At 44.2% G+C, this 16,798-nt stretch overlaps 1 protein-coding gene across 2 annotated transcripts in view; it reads left to right on the top strand.

Moving 5' to 3' along the window:
- The window catches only part of Fbxo34 (F-box protein 34), an 85,189-nt gene that overhangs the window by 28,387 nt on the left and 40,004 nt on the right, over positions 1 to 16,798 (top strand). The window contains exon 1 of one of the 2 annotated variants that reach the window (XM_090345002.1): positions 6,325 to 6,456. The exons of the other annotated variant lie outside the window; for it this stretch is intronic. The gene's annotated coding sequence lies outside the window, so the exon portion shown is untranslated. Of the gene's footprint in view, positions 1 to 6,324; positions 6,457 to 16,798 lie in introns of those variants that run through there. 2 annotated transcript variants of the gene reach the window in all.

The raw sequence follows: 16,798 nt of genomic DNA, 5'->3' as shown, positions 1-16,798 counted from the left end.
CAGAAAAGCAAAATCATCTCATTAATGGACAACTATTGAGCTATTCCAAAGGAATAGGTCAGTGTTTTCACCTTAAATTTTATCTTTTTTTTTCTTTTTTCTTTTGTCAGTTGTGGGGCTTGCTTGAACTCTGGGCCTGGGCGCTGTCCCAGCAATTCAGCTCAAGGCTACCTCCCTACCCTTTGAGCCACAGTGCCACTTCCGGTTTTCTGGTAGTTAATTGAAGAGTCTCAAGGTCTTTAGTGCCTGGGCTGTCTTTGAACCTAGATCCTCAGATCTCAGTCTTCTGAGTAGCTAGGATTATAGGCGTGAGCCACCTTGCCTGGCTTCACATTTTAATTTCTATTTTACATATCAAAATAGAAAGATAAAGGGCATATCACTCAGGATGTTTTCAGCTACAGATGATTTTAAAGCTCTTGAAATTATTTAAATATGGTAATTTATGATTTTATAAGACCAAGTCTCAAGGATTGATTAGATCAGAATCAATGATGTCATCAGGAGTGCAGGTAATATCCATCCAACTGTTCTGCCATCTTCTTGTGTTTCACTAGCTAAGTCCCCACATGGACCCAAGATCACAGAAGGCTCTGGTTTTAGACATCGCCTGTGGCACAATGACCAATGACATCTAATAGCAAAAACAATGATTTCTTCTTTGGAGTTTCTTTCTATGATTGCTGTTATAATTGTGTTTAAAAAGTCTGTAATATCGGGCCGGGAGTTTGGCCTAGTGGTAGAGTGCTTGCCTAGCATGCACGAAGACCCAGGTTCGATTCCTGGGTAACACATACATAGAAAAAGGCCGGAAGTGGTGCTGAGGCTCAAGTGGTAAGAGTGCTAGCCTTGAGAAAGTCCAAGGACAGTGCTCAAGCCCTGATCCCAAGCCCAGGACTGGCAAAAAAAAAAAAAAGTCTGTAATATGTTTCAATGGAAAATGAATGTCTCCTTTTAAGGTCAATCTCCCTCCCCCCAAGTATCTCAACAGACTTCTCATTTCATTTTATTGGCTAGAATTATGTTATTGCCTCCATGTCTGAGGCAATCATGGATAAGGAGATTAGATTAGACTTCACTGTTTACCTCAGAGCAAGTCTCAACTTCATATTTTTGACTTTTTTGTGTGTGGGCTAATTCTTTTTTTGTGGATATGTTGAGTAGCATCTCTGGCCTTTTACTACTAAATACCAGCAGTGTTTTCATTTAAGTAGGGACACTTGGAGGTCTCCAGAAAAGATGTTTCCAGAAAGTGAGATCAAGTTTCTTTCTCCCCTCCCCACAACCCAGTTCTCCTAGAACTCAGGGTTTGTGTTTAGTAGGCATGCACTCTACTACTTGAGCCATGTTCCCAGATCTTTTTCTGTTATTTTTCAGATAGGGTCATTGAAACAGTCGCAGATCTCTGTCTTTCTACCTACAGTTATATTTGCTAGATAGAAGGTTCATTACATTGATACACATGTTTTTGTCCCCATTTCACCCCCCCCCCCTTAAGCTTGTTTGTTAAGATGGGGACTTTCTAACCTTCTGTCTGGTCTAGCTTTAAACATCAGTTTTCCCCATCTCCATTTCCTAAGTTGCTGGGAGTTCAGGTGTGAATTACCGCAGCCTGCCAGGTTTCTAAACAGGACAAAAAGGGAAAGCTTCTGGTGGGCATCTAGTAGACTGTAACACTCTCTCCATCCCACCCATTTTATTTCTTGCTGTCAGACTAGGAATTTTTTAGGAGACTACTGGAAGTTGAATTCAGGGCCTCACACTTGCCAGGTACTCTACCACTGGAGCCATGTCTCTGGCCACTTTTTGTATGGGTTACTTTCTAGATAAGGTTTTGGTTTCTACCCAGGCTGGCTTGGACCTCTCACCCACTTCACCAGGGATGAGGGGACACACTGCTATGTTGTTATTAAGGAGGACTCTTATGGGAGTTCAAGCTGTTTGGTCTCAAACCATGATTCTTGTCTCTATCCCCTAAGTAACTAAGATCCAGCTAGGAAGTTGTTAAAATCTATATAAATGTAAAAATGAGTTACCTGGCATTAAGGCAGTCAGCACACATAAGGTTTTTGGTTGCTAGGGCAACAGATATGGTTACTAGGATCCCTAAGACTGGATCTGCCCACAAGATATGATTTCCTGACCTTCAGAGAAAGATCTGAGATATCAAATGACCCTTCAGGTAAGACCCATCAAAAGGGGGCCAATAAAGACGCTGATAAAATTCCTGGGACAAGATAAGCTGGCACCAGGCAATAACCAGAAAGTTGTCATCAGGTAGGACGCCAACTTAGTGCACACGCATGGGGGCAAAATGACCCTGTGATGACCTTTTTGGCCTGTGGTGCTTATGATCTTGGTTGGATTATTGGCTCTCCATAGAAACTGTGCATTAGCAATCACAGCAAATCTGAGCATGTGCAGGTGCACATCATGTGCATACGCTGTGTCTGCTCACCAACCTGTTCTTCAAAGTTCTTACCAAACAACCACCTACACCTAGTCCTGACTTGAATAAAATGCTAGCCAAACAAAGCATCAGTGATGTGAAATCTTGCTTGACCTTCCTGCTCCCCTGCAGTGAATCTCACTTGCACTTTGATAAACTTTCTAACATTTTCATTATGCTTTTCATCTTGCTTGACTTCCTCTCACGGGATGGGAAGTTGACTCTCCAATAACATCATTGTCTGATAAATGTCAGTCTTTGTATGTGAAGTGATAACATAAATATTTTTGCGATGAGGTGGTGATCTAGAAAATTTAATCAAGAATAATTTTACTGAGTTATGATGACTGGCTGGTGGACTGATTGTGTCCAGATTGGGTACCTGATCAGAGGAGCTAAGCTCTGGCAAGCTAAGTGGAATCTTTGATTGGGTCTGAGGACTGATACAGCCCATAGGCTGTCCAATTTTCTGGAGAATCATATAACTTTCTCCTGGAGATGAACACAACCCAGCCCAGGTAATACTCTCCCTTGAGACTCTACTAAGAGCTCTGCTTATCTCTTTGTTCTATAAATCTTTGCTCTTATACTTCTTACATGGACTCATTCTTTGAGACCGTATAGACAAAAGACCCAATCTAAGTGTTGCAGTTTTTCAGTATCAAGGCCCTACGTTCAGTCTCTAGTAACACACACACTGTCTCTGTCTCTGTGTCTGTCTCTGTCTGTCTGTCTCTCTCTCTCATTCACACACACACACAGAACCACAAACAAAAACATCTCACATAAATCCAGTCCATTTAGCGATATGAAAGTGTCAAATGTTTTGGAAAGAGCAAAATTTGGGGAGACTACATAGAATGACTACAGGGACCTTGACTCAGGCATTGGTTAGCTGTCTCTCCATGTGCTCACAGAAGGACAATGGAAGCAAAAAGATGTACTTAAGTTACTCAGCTTGCCTCCCTTCTACCCCCACCCCCATTCCCTGGTACTTCCTAAATAATAAATTGTATAAATTCCAGTGCTTTAAGATCCTTAAGCCAATGCTTCAGGTAGCTAGTATAGGTAGCTAAACTAGGTGTTAGGGAAGGGAGAGGAAGCATTCAGGCTGAGGAATGACAAGTTCCAAAAGCTGTGCGATGAAGCAGAGATTGCCTGACTTTATAGAGGTGCTAAGAAAGTGTATTGTTTCTGCTGTGCCATACTTAAGCTCCTTTAAAAATCTTTTGCATGATGGGAACATCAAGAATGAAGATCATTCCTTATTCCTACAATTCTAGTCAAAAGTCAAGCATCTCGTCTCTGTCTCTTGACTGCTGGAACTATGGATGTGTACCAACATGGCGGCTCCAGTATAAATATTGATAAGAATGTAACCATTATGCCTCAAACCTTGCATAGAATTCTGCAGAATAAGGGGACATGACCGTTTTTCATGTGTTATCAAGAAGTAATCTGTGGGACTGGGCACCAGTTGCTCATGCCTATAATCCTTACTACTTTGGAGGCTGGGACTGAAGATTATAGTGCAAACCCAGACTGTGCAATAAAGTTATAAACTACCAAAAGGCCTGAGATGGATGTGTGGCTCAAGTGGCAAAGCTCTAGCCTGTGTGAAAAGAGCTCAGGGACAGTGTCAGGCCCTAAGTTCAAACCCTGGTTCTCTCTCTCTCTCTCTCTCTCTCTCTCTCTCTCTCTCTCTCTCTCTCTCTCTCTCTCTCTCTCTCTCTCTCTGTCTGTCTCTGTCTCTCTCTCTCTCTCTGTCTGTCTCTGTCTCTCTCTCTCTCTCTCTCTCTCTCTCTCTCTCTCTCTCTCTCTCTCTCTCTCTCTCTCTCTCTGTCACACACACACACACACAGGTAAGACACATGAACAGTGCCATAGTCTCTATCATGGTGGCAGTATCATCGGGCTAGAGGGCCCGGTAGCTTGGTTAGTTCCGCCATGACATTTTGCTGGAGGAGGCTGTCAGTCACCCTTCTACATGTCCCTAATGTCCCTAATGAGGAATGGTTCGTCCCTCATTAAGCAAGTGGGCAGGTGGACTTTAAAGACAAATTTTGAAGTTTTTGGGGGGTGTGGGGCTTGAACTCTGGGCCTGGGTGTGGTCCCTGAGCTCTTCAGCTCAAGGCTACTGCCCTACCCCTTGGGCCACCAGTTTTCTGGTGGTTAACTGGAGATAAGGGTTTCACGGATTTGAGTGCCCAGGCTGGATTTGAACCACGATCCTCACATCTCAACCTCCTGAGTAGCTAGGATTACAAGTGTGTATTTTAAATATAGCAGGACACTTAGGAGACTTTTGGTTTTTTGCTTTTAGCAGATTTTCCCAGAGGTGCAAGGATTAAAAAAAAAAAAACCCACTTAAGAATGACTTTGCCTTTTCTGGCATTTTCCTGGCTTCAGTACTCAACTTTACATCCCTCACAATCTCACATCTCTGTTGTGAGATATACCCATTTTGGCTATTTGGTGGTTTGGTCCTTTAATTCCTTTTTAGTTGTTCTATTTGTTGTGGTACTTTTACTTCTCATGGCTGAGTAGCTCCTGCCCAGGCTCCCATAGCATACTTCTGCGCTTCATGTACGCAAAAAGCAAAGCTTGAAACACTGACTTTACAGTCGTATGACTCCTCTATTTTTATTTTGACACAAGGTTTCCATATAGAACTCAGACCTTGACTCTTGATCCCTCTTTCTTCCCCCTCCTGGCTTATTTTTTAAATTTAATTTTTGCTGGTACTGGGCTTTAAACTCGGGGCTCTTGCTTAGTTTTTTCTGCCCAAGGCTGGCCCTCTAGGACTTGAACCACATCTGTGATTCTGGCCCTTTGCTGGTTAACTTGAAATAAAAGTCTCTTGCTCTTGCCTACCAGGGCTTGCTTCCCACTACAATCTTCCCGGTTTCAGCCTTCTGAGTAATTAGTGTTACAAGCCTGTACCGCCCACACCAAACGGCAGCCTTCTAATTTCTTTATATTGGCAAGAAAGGAGGAAATGTTATGTTCCAGAATAGGAGAGTGCAGTAAAATTTCCATGTCCACACAAGATAATTTCTTGCAGCCTTTGCAATGGTTACGAAGCTTCACATAAGCTTCATCATGCTTTAGTGCTTTATATGCTTAAAAGCATATAAAAACAGGATGCAAAATTATGTGCACATAATGATTATAAAATAGGAGTGTATGGAGTAAAATGTTTGGAAGAAAATACACCAAATGCTAAGCATAGTTGTTAGGGCAAAGGGTTTTTAAAAGTATTGTCCTCGGGTGGCCACGTTCTTATTTGGTTAACTTGATGTTGAGGTTCGATCTTACGGGCCAACGATAAGGCCTTCTCCCTGGAATACGCCGCAGGAAAGGCTATTTCCAATCACGACCGGCTCGGTAGGGCGCTCTGGACACAGTGTACCTTCCGGTAGGCGCTGCTGCCGTGGCCGGCGTGGAAAAGGACGCCAGGGCTGTCCGTGCGCCTTCCCTTGACAGTCACAATCCGAGCTGCGTCAGCCACCCGGCCAGAGCTCGGACGGGGCGTCCAGAGAGCCGGCCTTCCTGGCTGGCCGGGCTAGCGGCCTCCTGCCGGGCTCCGCCGCTCGAGGGTGGGCCGGCCCTCGACCCGCGCTCCTTCCCTTCCCGGGCTGCGCGCCCGGCGTCCGGCAGGGGGCGCCCAGGTCCCCGCCCCGCGGCCCCCCCCCGCCCGCGGCCCCGCCCCCCCGCGGCCCCCCCGCCCGCGGCCCCCCCCCCGCCCGCGGCCCCGCCCCCCCGCCCGCGGCCCCGCCCCCCCGCCCGCGGCCCCGCCCCCGCGGCCCCTCCCCCGGCAACCGTGACGTCACGCCGCTTTAGCCAAACAAATGGGTTTCGGGGCGAGCGTTGGGCTCCGCCGCGCCGCGCCGCGCGCTCCGTCCGCCTCAGCTGTCGGGAGCGAGTCGGGCCTGCCGCCGCCGCCGCCGCCGCCGCTTCGGGCTGGTGCAGCCCCGGGCCGGGCCCCAGGCGGGCCGGGAGCTCAGGTGGGTCCGGTTCCAGGCCGGGGTAGGGCCGGGAGAGCCGCGAGGCCCGGGCGGGTGAGGCCACCGTGGCCGCTCCCCGCCCCCTCCGCGGCGGGTGGGGGCGGGGGCCGCCACGAGCGGCTGCGGAGCGCGGACCCGGCGGCCGCGAGTGACCTTCCGGCGCTCCCCCGTGCCGGCCCGGCCGCGGGGCGCCCGGCGGGCCGGCTCGTGGTGGGGGTCCGGGGGGCGGGAGCGGGGCGTCGGTGTCCCCGGGGTGGGGGCACCGGCGGGGGTCGCGGCGCCTCCCGCGCGCCCGCCTGGGCTCGGGCCGCAGCGTCCCCGCCCGCCTCGGCGCAGGTGAGCGGGCGCCGCCCCGCAGCTTCCCCGGGGCCGGGCGGGACGCGGGCGGAGTCCCGGGGTCGCCGGTGGACCGCCGGCCCGGCCCTGGCGGGCTCCGGTGAAGCGGTGGTGCCGCGGTCCTCGCGTGTGTGACGTCAGGGCCCGGCCGGCGGTGTGGAGGGGCCAGCGCAGCCCCCGGCAGCGCCCGGGACCGCGGCGGTGTGGAGGGGCCAGCGCAGCCCCCGGCAGCGCCCGGGACCGCGGCGGGCTCGAACCGAAAGTCGGTCGGTGGCCGCCGTTTTCAAAACCAGTGGATGGTGGTGGTCAGGGCTTTGACCGCCTTTCGGAACGGCAGTTGTGGCGGCTCTGAAGGGGACGGGCTGGTGCAGGTGTGGTGGAGGGCCAGGCCCACAGCCGAAGGGCCGGGTCGGGCATTGTGTAGGGCCGGCTGAACTCGCCTTGCTTTGGGCCCTTTCGATAGGGAGCGGCGCGAAGTCAGAAGAGGCGCCTGGACTCTGCACGTGGGTGCCCAGGGTGGAGCAGCCACAGCTCCGCTGGCACCTGCTGGGAAAGCACCCTCTCTGGGGGCTGGCGGAGAGTGCACCTTAAATGCTTCCACGCAGCCACATGAGATTTGAATCACTGAGGCCGTTCCTGCCCGTTCTCCCATGTTAGTTACCATGCGTAATGGAAGGCTTTCGATAGTTACAGCTCAGCAACAAGTCAGTCTTTTTCTTGCTTTCTTAGTAAGACCGGACTATAACTTAATATAATAACATATCCCAGGACTGCTTGCCTGGACAGGTAATGCTTTTTAAATAATAATTTACTTTTTTTTCTTTTGCCTTGGTCCAGAGCCTTGAACTTGGGGCCTTCGTTGCTTTTCAACTCAAGGCTTAGCAGTCCACCTCTTTTTGTTTTTGTCTTTGGTGGGTAATTGGAGATGAGTCTCAAGGACCTTTCTGCCAGGGCCGGCTTAGTACTATGATCCTCACAGCTCAGCTTCTAGAGCAGCTGGGATTATACAAAATCTTAAACAGTGATTGGTTTTATCTGTGTGTATTGTTTTTCCTCTAAAGCATTCCAGAGTACATCTGAACAGAAACTTGTCACTTGCCAAACCTACTCCTCAGATATTCCAGCATAGTGAGACTTTTGTTCATGTTTTAGATTCATACACATGACTAGTTCAAAAGGTGAGCTGGAGGCTGTGATATAGCTCAGTGGCAAAGCACTTGCTTAGCAAGTACAGTGACCTGGGTCAGTCCCCATTACGCCAAAAAAAGGGAAGATGGAAAAAGTACAGTTAAAAAAGCTGGCTTAAAATTGAGGCATAATTTCAATTAGTGTTTTCAGCAGGAAGCTTAGGTAGAAGTCTTTGGTCTTTGATTTTTTTTTTTCCTTACTGACCTTGTAATAGATTTTCCTTCCAACACTTCCTCTCCATTTGCTCTTCAGAGATTTCTAAATAAAATACTACTTGTCTAGATTTTTCACATGCAAGTGTATGTGAAAATAAAAGCAAATATTCAGGAAATGCAATTAAAATTACTCTTTCACTGAACAGGGCATCGTGTATAAAAGCAGAGCTTTACCTTCTAGTAATAGCCCTACTCCCTTACTGCTGAATTTGCTTGGAAGTTCAGAAGACAGGGTTTGGGGATAGATTTATCAAGGCTTTGATCTTCACCACAAGTTTGGGAAGTCACAGCTTTTTTTTTTTTTGACCAGTCCTGGGGCTGGAACTCAGGGCCTGGGCAATGTCCTTGGACACTTTTTGTTCAAGATTAGCACTCTGCCATTTGAGCCACTTCCCACTTTTTCTGTGTATGTGGTTCTGAGGAAATGGAACCCAGGGCTTTGGGCATGTTAGGCGAGCACACTACCACTAGGCCACACTCCCGGCCCAACAGCTACTGTTTATACTGTTAGAATTTTTTCTTTAAAAAAGTGATTATATAGGGACAATGATAAAATTTGACCCCTTGGATCTTCAGAGACTGATAGCTAACCAAATTGTCATCAAAATGCTGATATGAGAAGGTATCCATTAAGATGAAGATGGTCTCAGGTATCATGCAATATACTGAAGGTATTCAAAGAATACCTGGGGGCCAGGAGTTTGGACTAGTGGCTGAGTGCTTGCCTAGCATACATGAAGACCCAAGTTCGATTCCTCTGTATCATATACATAGAAAAAGCTGGAAGTGGTACTGTGGCTCAAATGATAGAGCTCTAGCTTTGAGAAAGCCCAAGGACAGTGCTCAGGCCCTAAGTCCTAGCCTGAGGACTGGTTAAAAACAAAACCAAAAACAACTGTATAAGTCTTTACCAAGTGGCAGCTTTCTGAAGCAGGTTCCATGGTACCATAGAAATTAAGTGTACTATGGTGCTGTGAGTTTGGCCTAGTGGTAGAGTGCTTGCCTGGCATCCATAAAGACTCAGGTGCAGTTCCTCGGTACCAAATTCATAGAAAAAGCTGGAAGTGGTGCTGTGGCTGAAGTGGTAGAGCTCTAGCCTTGAGGAAAAGACCAAGGACAGTCCTCAGGCCCTGAGTTCAAGCCCTGGGACTGGCAAATAAAAGAAAAAAAGAGAAATTTAAGTGTACTAATATATATGTAAAGGGATGAAAGTCAATCTGAGTTGAAAAACCTAGATGATAATGAAATGCCTGCTTCTGGCCAAATTCTTTTCCTCTCTAGTTAATAAGTTAACTAAGTAAATATTTGCTCACAGAATGAATGTCTTAATGTATTCTGATATGACTGAAAACAGTGACAGGTATTTTAAAAAAGACAGCTTATATGTGTCTTGTATAACAAGCCATAACTTTCATGGAACATTTTGATAGTCTGTTTTTACTTTTGGCAGGAGGCTTTTCACCCACGCTTTGCAGTTTTGGGTCTCGGGAGCAGTTTTTTACTTAAAAATGGTTTCATGGAAATTTGATGAGTTTATTTTAAGTTATTTAGTATTTTTATTCACTTACAGCATTTGAAGGGACTAAATCAGCTAGTCCCTAGTGAGATAGCATCTTTCTGATGGATGGAGGCAAATATGAAGAATGAGAGTATTATAGTTTAGAAATTCTTCAGGATATGTATGTTGGGTCAGTTATTGAGATAATACATGTAAAACTTTTAAATCTCATTAATGTTTTCCTACTTTGTTTTTTGAACTTGGCGTAAGTTCAGCCAGTTTACTTTCTGTGGTTTTAACTGGTAGATTTTAACTTGTTTTAATATTTGTTAGTGAGAATACAGACATCATTTTGTGTTACTGTCCAAAATTTGCAGCTGTTTAGGACTAGATACTTGGGGGAAGCTACTGTGGTATAATGAATGCCTTCTTTGTAACTCACGTGTGACAGGCAAGATTGAGCAATGATCTTCAGTCTTGTTGAAGCAACAACATAAAAAAAAGCATATTACCTTTAAATGTTTAGCTTATGGCATTTTTTGTCCAGCAGTAGAGTAGTAATAATTTCTCAGTGTTAATTTCACCATTTATTTACAATTCCATCTTCTAGTTACTTCTCCTTTGAGAATGCACTAGATCTTAAATATTTAACTTCAGAAACAAGCTTTTTGTATTTTCTATCTGTAGCACAGTGTGTTAACTGTGAAGCTAAGCATGGTATAAATGTGGTTATAACATCAGGCACAGTTCCCTTCATCCAACAAACACTGGTTAAATATAATTATGCGAGAGACTGTGACACATGGATGAGATGTGTGCTGCAAGTAACATTCCTGTATCATAGAAGGCTTTGAGTTTGAGAGGCTAGAATTAGGCCAAGAAAGTGCATCATTTGTGTTGTATATACTACACTGGCCACTGTTACCTAAAGGTTACTTTAAGGGGAATGTTGGAAACTCAGGTAAAATGAATAGGGAATAGAGTATAATGGTCAAAGACAGACAAAGGCCCTAGGTTCCACACGTTTGTGTTGTCTACAATGAATAGAGCTTAGTGAGCAAGTATTTTCTTTGATGCAGGGAAAAATGCTCAGGGCCACAAGCAGTCTTATATAGGCTAAAATTAGGGATTGAGAGAAGAGGGACAATTAGAGATCTATTCTTTTCATTTGCAGGCATGTATATCCCTTCTTTAAAGTGAATCCTTTTTTTTTTAATATAGACTTGGGAAATAGCATGACCCTTTCACACCCTTCCTTTCCAGTCCTTCCTTGCCTTTTTTTTTTTTTTAAACATTTTATAGTAAAAACTTTCAATTTGTGATTTTAGGAAATACTTTGTTGAATTCCTCTTATCTCATGTTTTTGTTGTATTTCAATGTAAGTATACTTTGTACCTATATACTTCAGCATGGTTGTCATTGTTTTTTTTTTTTGCCAGTCCTGGGGATTGAACTCAGGGTCTGGGCACTGTCCCTGAGATTTTTGCTCAAGGCTGCCATTCTACCACTTGAGTTACAGCACCACTTCTGGCTTTTCCTGTTTATGTGATACTGAAGAATCAAACTCAGGGTTTCAAACCATGCAAACACTACCACTAAGCCACATCCCCAGCCCTACTGTAGCACTCCTTAGCCACCCTGGCTGTGGCTGTGGTGGGCCCATGGTGTTACACTGGCTTCTCTGGAGGTTATAGATCTTAACTTTGGTCTTGTCTCCATGGTTTAATCTCCAAGGAAGAGTGTATAAACTGTCAAGATATTTCTATCTCCTCCTAGATTTTATAGGATGCTCTGGAGAGCTTTGGAGTCCAGGAGAAATCTGCCTTTGGGATAGGCCAGCATAGAGAGCCTCCCCTAGTACAGTGAACAGTGGAACCATGGGAGTAGGGCTACATTGAAGACCCTAAAGAGCCACTAGCTAGCAAGTTCATATAAAGGCTGCAGGCATATGTCTACCTAGTGGGATATGCCACTTGGGCTATGCCCGAAAAGCCACAAGAAAGAGCTTGTCTGGATCCTGGGGGCTGTAACCCCAGTGTAGTGTGTCTGAAAGGCATTAAACCAAGTCAGAAAAGGTTGTCCCTGTGAGACCTATTTCTCTTGCTTCTCCCTTTTGGAATTGTGCCTGATCAACTGTTGTATTTTGGAAGTATATACTTGCTTAACTTTGCAGGCTCATGTCTGGAGGGGAATTTGTTTCAGGATGAATGGATGAATCATATCTTAGATTCTCAGATCTCATATCTGATTTAGATGGAGACACTGGACTATGTCAACTTTTTGGTTAAGGATCCAGGGAAGAAAACGACTTATCTTTTTCCCTTTCCTCCTCCTGCTTCCTTCCCCCCCCCCTCCCCGTGCCCCCTTTGTAGAGCTTAAACTCTGGGCCTGGACACTGTCTCTGAGCTCTTCAGCTTAAGGCTACCTCCCTACCCCTTGAGTCACAACACTACTTCCGGTTTTCTAGTGGTTAATTGCAGATAAATGTCTGATGGAACTGAAGTACCTAGCCTGGCTTTGAAACAGGATCCTCAGATCTCAGCCTACTGAGTAGCTAGGATTACAGGCCTGAGCTACTTTGTCTGGCTTCTTTCTCCTCCTCCTCCCTCTTCCAGTCCTTCTTTTTTTTTTTTTTTAATTAAAAAAAAATTAACAACATTGATTTTTTTTTTTTTTTTTTTTTTGCCAGTCCTGGGCTTGAGCTCAGGGCCTGAGCACTGTCCTTGGGCTTTCTCAAGGCTAGAGCTCTACCACTTGAGCCTCAGCACCACATCCGGCTTTTTTCTATGTATGTGGTACCAGGGAATGGAACCCGGGTCTTCATGCATGCTAGGCAAGCACTTTAACCACTGGGCCAAACTCCCAGCCCAACACTGATTTTTTTTTTATATCATATTTCAAGTGTCAGGTCTAATAAACAAATATTCAAGAATGGAATCTATGCAATCAAATTTAAAAACAAAATTAAAATTAAACTGAGTTTGTCATAGATACATATTGATCTATTATACAGATCAATATGTCTATAGAATATATATCCCATCGTATATAAATACAATTATATTTATATCTCCAAGTTCATGTCAATGACCTTGAGTACCTGAGCATTGTTATCACTGAGTATTGTACCGAGTGGAGTCATCGCTCTTGTACTCTTTGGATCCAATAGCCACATATTAAGGATACTATGCGCCTTTTGTTCCTTTGGTCTTGACTTATTTCACTCAACATGATTTGCTCTAGTTTCATCCACTTCCCAGCGAATGACATTATTTTACCTGTCTTTGGCTATGTAGAATTCCATTGTATATATGTACCACATTTTTTGTATCTGTTCATCTGTAGTGGGGCATCTGGATTGTTTCCATTGTTGGCTGTTGTGAATAGTGCAGAGATGAACATGCTGTGCAGGTGTCCTTATCATATCCTGGGTTATGTTGCTCAGGGTAGATGCCTAGGAGTGGTATGGCTGGGTCTATTTTCAGTTTTTTGAGGAACCTTTAATAAGCTGCCTTTCAGTGTGGTTGTACCAGTTGACATTCCCACCAGCAGTGCAGTAGGGTTCCTCTTTCTCTACAGCCCCGCCTGCATTTGTCATTGTTTGAGTTCAGAATATTGACCATCCTCATTGGGGTAAGGTAGTATCTTAGGATTGTTTTTATTTGCATTTCCTTTATGACCATTTTCTCATGTTTCCTTGCCATTTTTACCTTTTCCTCTGACAAGTCTCTCTTTAGTTCCCTTGCCCATTTAGGGATTGGTTTTGGGGGGGGGGAGATTAGTTTCCTTGTAGATGTTGGATATTAAAGCATTTTTCTGATGTATCATTGGTAGATATATTTTCCCAGTTGGTTGGCTGTCTTTCTACTTTAGTACCTATGTCTTTGTGCAGAAACTTTTTATTTTTAGGTAGTCCCATTTGTGGAGTCTCTCTTCAATCTGTTGTGACCCTGGGACTCTGTTCAAGAAGTTTTTGCCTGTGCCTATGAGTTCCAGTGTCTCTCCTACTGTCTTATAGCAGTTTCAGTATTTCAGGTCTGATATTGAGGTCTTTGATCCATTTTGAGTTAATGTTCATACATGGCTGGGATCTTCCTCCTCCTCCCTCCTCCTCTGCCTTCCTCTTCCTCCCTCTTCCTTCCTTTTCCTCCCTCTTCCTTCTTCCTCTTTCTTCCACTTCCTTCCTTCTCCCTCCCTCTCCCTTGAGCATTAACGTTTAATGGAAAATAATATTCATGGTTTAAAGAATTAATAGTGGAGTAATTAATGTTTTAGATTGTGTGTACGATTATACATAATATGTACAATATGTATATATTACATAATATATGCACAATTATGCATAATATGTATATGTTACATAATATATGTATGATTATACATAATATGTATATAAAAAGCAAATTAGAAGTTCTGTTGTAAAGGAACAGTAGTAGACCGGTTGTTGGTGTCAGAATTTGAAGGGAATCTGAATATTTTGTACTAGTTACAATTTTGTGGAAATATAATTTTATGAAAAGCAGATCTTTCAGTTAGATCTTTATCTTGTTTGTATCCTTTATTCTAACTCCTTCTACTCCTAGAAGCTCGCTTGCTTGTCTAGTCTGCCTGCCTGCCTGCCTGCCTGCCTGCCTCCCTCCCTCTTTTTCTTTTGTTTCTTTCTTTTCTCATTTTTTTTTTTTTTTGCCAGTCCTGGGCTTGAGCTCAGGGTGTGAGCACTGTCCTTGGACTTTCTCAAGGCCAGAGCTCTACCACTTGAGCCTCAGCACCACTTCCGGCTTTTTTCTATGTATGTGGTACCGAGGAATCGAACCCGGATCTTCATGCATGCTAGGCAAGCACTTTAACCACTAGGCCAAACTCCCGGCCCTCTTTTCTCATTTTTGTTGGAAGTTTTCTCTTTCAGATCTAGACTAATTGTGTTCCTGGGCTGTTCTTGCTTTTTTAATCCAGCCATTACTTTTTTTTTTTGCAAGTCCTGGGGCTTGATCTCAGAGCCTGGGCACTGTCCTTGAGCTTTCTCAAGACTAGTGCTCTACCACTTGAGCTACATCACCACTTCTGGCCTTTTCTATGTATGTGGTACTGAAGGAATTAAACTCTAGGCTTCATGCATGCTAGACAAGCACTCTACCACTATGCCACACTCCTGGCCCTATGGCCATTAGCTTTTAGAGCTTCTTAGTTATAATTTCTATCTAAGTTTTACTCAGATGTTTACAACAAGCAATTAACTTGTTAGGTTTCAAACTGTTAAGAATGAACTTCTTTTGTATATCTTGAGGGTTCAAGAATCCGTAGCAAAACATTTGTAACATAGGATTTATGAGAAGTTATGTGAACTTTGGACTGAACGTACAGATGAAATTGAACTTGCAAGAATGACAGTGGAGTACTTCCCCAAGCAGGCACAGACCCAGGACCTGAGTTGCCCAATTAGAAAGCTGCTGCCACTGTACTTGAGAGAAGTTTAATTGTCTTGGATAGCATTGTCATATTTACTTTTATGTGCTTTCATATCTTAAGCAGGTATATATGTTTGCCAACACTGAGGTCCTGTACAAAACCTTTGCTCTCATGTGACAACTTGATTGACATTAGTACACTCAGTTTGTGAAAAATTGAACTAATTTTCCCCAGACTCCCTTGCTATGACAGGTAAAGTTAAAGCTTTTTATAATTTTGTTGCTTCTATTTGTCTATTTGAGACAGAAGCTAGTGAAATAGACTATCACTTAGGTTCTTTTAGTGTTACTGAAAGAAAACCAATTCATTAAGTGACTAGCAGTATTTGAGATGTTCAGAGGTGTATTATGACAGAGTACTTGTGCGATCAGACCTCATTTTTGCTTCTTTCCATTGTTTAATAAGCTTACTTTTCTTTTTTGGTCATGGGAGATTGAACTTGCCCTACCCCTGGACCTGTATACTGTCTCTGAGCTCTTCAGCTCAAGGCTCCCACCCTGCCCTTGAACCACAGCCCCACTTCCCATTTTCTAGAGGTTAATTGGAGATAAGAGTCACAGGTCCTTGTGTGTGCAGGTTGGCTTTGAATCTTGATCCTCAGATCTCAGCCTCCAGAGTAGCTTAGGATTATAGGTGTGAGCCACCTCCCCCAGCAATACTCAACTTTTATGCTGTTGCTCCTTTTGTTGTCATAGTATATTTGTCATTGCTCAAGTCTTTTGCCCTCATACTTCATTCAGAGGGGAAGAAGTGTTCTACAGAAGCTGTAGGATAGAGTTCTTAAGCATTTTTGTTCATAGACCCTTTGGCCATCTGAAACCTTGTGTTTCATTTACTTAAGGGTATATTTGCATTTCTGAACTAACCAGAGGGGAATATGTGCTTTTTAATTTTATTTATTTATTTATTTATTTTAAAGATCTAAGCTTATGTGTCGAGCTTGGGGTCATTCAAACCCAAAAACGTAATGAGAGACAAATGGATTTCTAAGGAAAGATCAAGGGCCAGGGATGCTAATAGAAAATGTCAGATGTGAATTATGCCATTCTCAGTCTGTCTTCTCCTTTGCTACTGTATTCAGCCAGTTGTTAAATTTTAATGAGCCTTTTCCTGAAATAATTTTTTTATTTTGACAATACTGAGATTTGAACTGAAGACCTTTCCTTTGCAGGGCAGGTGCTCTACCACTTGGAGCTATCCCTTTGTGAATCTTTGGTTTTAGCCAGTCCTGGGGCTTGAATTCAGAACTTGGGCACTGTCCCTGAACTTCTTTTGCTCAAGACTAGCACTCTACCACTTGAGCCACAGTGCCACTTCTGGCTTTTCTGTTTATGTGGTACTGAGGAATCGAACCCAGGGCTTCATGCATGCTAGGCAAGCACTCTACCACTTTGATTTGTTCATTTTCTATATAATTTCTCTTAACCCTCCAATATACACCATCTGGCTTAGTTTTGGATTGCAAGGGGGAAAAAAGCTATTAAAATTTCCAGTTTTTCCATCTTTTTAGTGTTTGTCTGCATGTTTCTGAGACTCCCTACAACAATCCTAGTATAATTAGGTGATATCGTCATATAGTTTATTGCTAATTTTTTATTTGTATTAGCCATATTTAAGCTTTATATCTGTGTCCCTAAAT

Source organism: Megascapheus bottae, chromosome 14, assembly GCF_031878675.1.
Source record: "Megascapheus bottae isolate mThoBot1 chromosome 14, mThoBot2.hap1, whole genome shotgun sequence".
Lineage (NCBI taxonomy): Eukaryota > Metazoa > Chordata > Mammalia > Rodentia > Geomyidae > Megascapheus > Megascapheus bottae.
Note: the sequence above shows the minus strand (reverse complement) of the source record. Positions and strands in the feature narration are given on the sequence as shown.